We start from the raw sequence: 3500 nt of genomic DNA on the forward strand, positions 1-3500 counted from the left end.
GAGTTTCTGTGTTAATTTTGCTAACACTCTACCCTCTAACCTCTTTCCTGCGGGGTCCCGCAAGGCTCCATTCATGGACCCCTTCTGTTTTCTTTGTATCTCCTCCCCTTAGGGTCTATCCTGAGGAAACATGGTCTTTCCTTTCATCGTTATGCTGATGACTCTCAGATTTATCTGCCGTTAACACCTAACCGTTCCTCCTCCATTCGCCCTTTGTTAAAATGTCTCGATGACATCAAGACATGGATGACTGCAAACTTTTTGAGTTTTAATGATCAGAAGACTGAGGTCATTGTGTTTAACCATAGCTCTGCCATTGTCACTGATCCTGCAAACCTGGACTCCCTTCAGCCATATCTAAAACAGTCTGTTACCAATCTCGGGATAGTTTTAGTCTCGGACTTTAAGTTTAATAAGCAGATAAATTCTGTTCTTCAAAAAAGCTTATTTCAGCTAAGGCAGATAGCTAAGCTCAAGTCCGTCCTGTCCAGATCTGACCTTGAAAAATTAGTCCATGCATTTATTACAACCCGGCTGGACTACTGTAACTCTCTTTATGCTGGGGTCAGTCAGGTCTCTCTCTCTCACATCTCCAGCTTGTCCAAAAGGCTGCAGCTCGGCTACTAACAGGAACTTGCAGGTTCGAGCACATTACTCCAGTTCTGTCCTCTCTTCACTGGCTTCCTGTGTGTGTCAGAGTTGATTTTAAGATTCTTCTGCTGACATTTAAGTGTGTTAATGGCCTTGCACTCTCATACCTCTCCGATCTCCTTCATCCTTATACTCCTTCTTGGGCCTTGAGATCATCAGACCAGCTGCTTTTGGCCGTACCAAAAACCAGGCTGAAGCTCAGAGGAGATCTGGCGTTTTCAGTCATGGGCCCTAAACTCTGGAATAATCTGCCCATCAACATTCGACAGGCCACCTCAGTCTCTATTTTTAAATCTCTCCTCAAAACACATCTGTAATCATTGGCATTTAACACAGTGTGATCTCATTTGGTATTTCGTTGTTGATGATTGTGTTCATCCATTTTGCTTTTACTCCCTGACATTTAACACAGGGTGATTTGATTTAGTATTTCATTGTTTCTCATTATAGTTAATGTTTTTATGCTTTTATTCATGTTGCTGTAATATCTTGTTATTAATATTTGATGCTGTGATCTTTTTTGGTAAGCACTTTGATAACAGTTACCGTTTTAAATGTGCTATATAAATAAATGTGACTTGACTGTTTTCAGGGGCTTCCCGGGGACAATGGGCCAACGGGCATACGGGGCCCAAAGGGGCCACAAGGTGTAATGGTAAAGGAAATGATAATACAGAGAGGTTTCTGAGAATTTGCTCCACTGCCCATTTTACATCGTCTCATTTTGTTTCTTCCTATCAGGGCAGAGGAGGAGTTGTTGGCCCTGTGGGAATCATAGGTCCTAATGGAAGTGCAGTATGTATTATACACTAAATAGACCTTAAAGTACTCTTTGCTATGGTTACTCAGTACTGATTTGACTCTGAACAACCTCTTGCAGGGCCCTCGAGGACAGAAGGGCAATCGAGGAGAGACTGTAAGTTCTCTGACACTCTTGAAATGTTTTTAACATATAGTTTACAGTATTTGCTCGTTTAAGAAAGAAGATGAATGATAAAATCAACAATGATTTTATATCCTCTCTCTCTCCAAACAGGGATTTCAAGGTCCACGGGTATGTTTAATATATGTTGCATTGTTTCCTTTTGGTTGAAGCAGACATTGTTCATGTTAATGTGGACACTTGACAAAAAGCATAGAAGTCCAAGTCAATGTATTGTGTGTTTTTCTTTTTTTATATAAGGGATCTCCAGGACTTCGTGGCCTCCCAGGACCTCCAGTATGTTTTCCACTTTTATTAGTTTACAAAAACGTAATGTTCCCATTAAAAAAAATTAACTACATAACATTTCTTTTTCTTTTTTCAGGGACCCCCGGGTGTTCCTCTATCATTTGTAAGTTATTGTGCAGATTTTTTTAAAGTTTAATATATCCAAAGTAATTTGCTGTAAAATATAATCCAGAAGGATGCAGTGGTTTTTATTACATTGGATTTGTTGTCTTTTCTGCAGAAGGAAGATGGCCAATTGTTTGTTGATTCACCCACTCCTTCGAGGACTAAGGTCAGTGCCTTGCAATGTTTTTCTGTTTCATCTTGCCTTTTAATGTGTTGAAAACGCTGACTCTTGTTCTCTGTGGTCCAGCATAAGCCAGTGATGGACCTGCCAATGCTGGACCAGGGGGCAGAGATCTTTAAGACCCTCCACTACCTCAGTAACTTGATCCAGAGCCTGAAAAACCCATTGGGGACTCGGGACAACCCGGCCCGCATCTGCAGGGACCTGCACAGCTGTGAACAGAAGTTAAATGATGGTAAAGAAACTTAATGGTTGTTACATGTAAAATATATATTCACAGGCAGGTAGTTTATTCAAAATGTGTTTGAATTTTCAGGCACCTATTGGATTGACCCCAACTTGGGTTGCTCATCAGATAAAATAGAAGTCTCTTGCAACTTTACTGGAGGTGGACAGACTTGCCTTAAACCAATAACAGCATCCAAGGTATGCAACGCACAATAACAGACTCTGTGATATTATGCATTGACAAAGCAAACCGACTTGCTCATCCCCTCATCTTCTGCAGCCAACAATGAGTGTTGGTCGAGTCCAGATGAACTTCCTGCACCTGTTGAGTTCAGAGGCCATTCAGCACATCATCATCCACTGTCTGGATGTCTCGGTTTGGAGATCAGCTGAAGAGCAGCAAACTGGCAAAAAGTCTGTGAAATTCAAGTCCTGGACCGGGGAGGTGTTTGAAGTGGGAGGAGATCTTGAGCCAGACGTTCTGGAGGATTCTTGTTGGGTAGGGTTAAAATGTTGAAAACTGTTATCTCTTTTTGATTATATCACTGCAGAATTAATGATATTCTTTGTTTTCTTTGCGTTTTGGACTTTTAGATACATGATGGGCGCTGGCATCAAACGCATTTTGTGTTCCACTCCCTGGACCCCACACTGCTCCCTGTGGTCAACATCTACAACCTCCCAAAAAATACCCCTAGCTCACACTATCACCTAGAAGTAGGTCCCGTTTGCTTCCTGTGAGAGCCACAATGTTCCAAGCACGAAGAGATGGACAACCAAAAGACGCAATCTCGCAGGTGCGGAGAGAGCAGTCACGTAATCACTTACCATTCAAGTGTGGAAAAAGTAATCCCCCTCGGAACAGATTCTGCTTCAATGTTCCACTGGACTGCATATGCAAAAAGAGCGGAGGCACTAGGAGCAAGGAGGGGGATAGAGGAGGAGGAGCTGGAGAGTTCTTGCACTAATTTCTCCTCAGAATAGCGAATAGCTTCTTTGGGCTCTTAAAGAAGAATCTCTATATGGACACCTGCAATAGGAGAGAAAGGGCCACACAAAGTCTCCAGAACATTGAAAAGTGAACGGAGACCAAGGCCAAATATA

General features: G+C 42.1%; 1 long non-coding RNA gene across 1 annotated transcript; it reads left to right on the forward strand.

Moving 5' to 3' along the window:
- Nucleotides 1-1959: 1959 nt before the first annotated feature.
- LOC119424626 lies at nt 1960-2307 on the forward strand. The gene is made up of 3 exons (XR_005187518.1): nt 1960-1985; nt 2103-2153; nt 2235-2307. It is a non-coding gene; the product is annotated as an uncharacterized LOC119424626 (long non-coding RNA).
- Nucleotides 2308-3500: the final 1193 nt, after the last annotated feature.

Source organism: Nematolebias whitei, chromosome 18, assembly GCF_014905685.2.
Source record: "Nematolebias whitei isolate Nwh7 chromosome 18, NemWhi1, whole genome shotgun sequence".
NCBI lineage: Eukaryota > Metazoa > Chordata > Actinopteri > Cyprinodontiformes > Rivulidae > Nematolebias > Nematolebias whitei.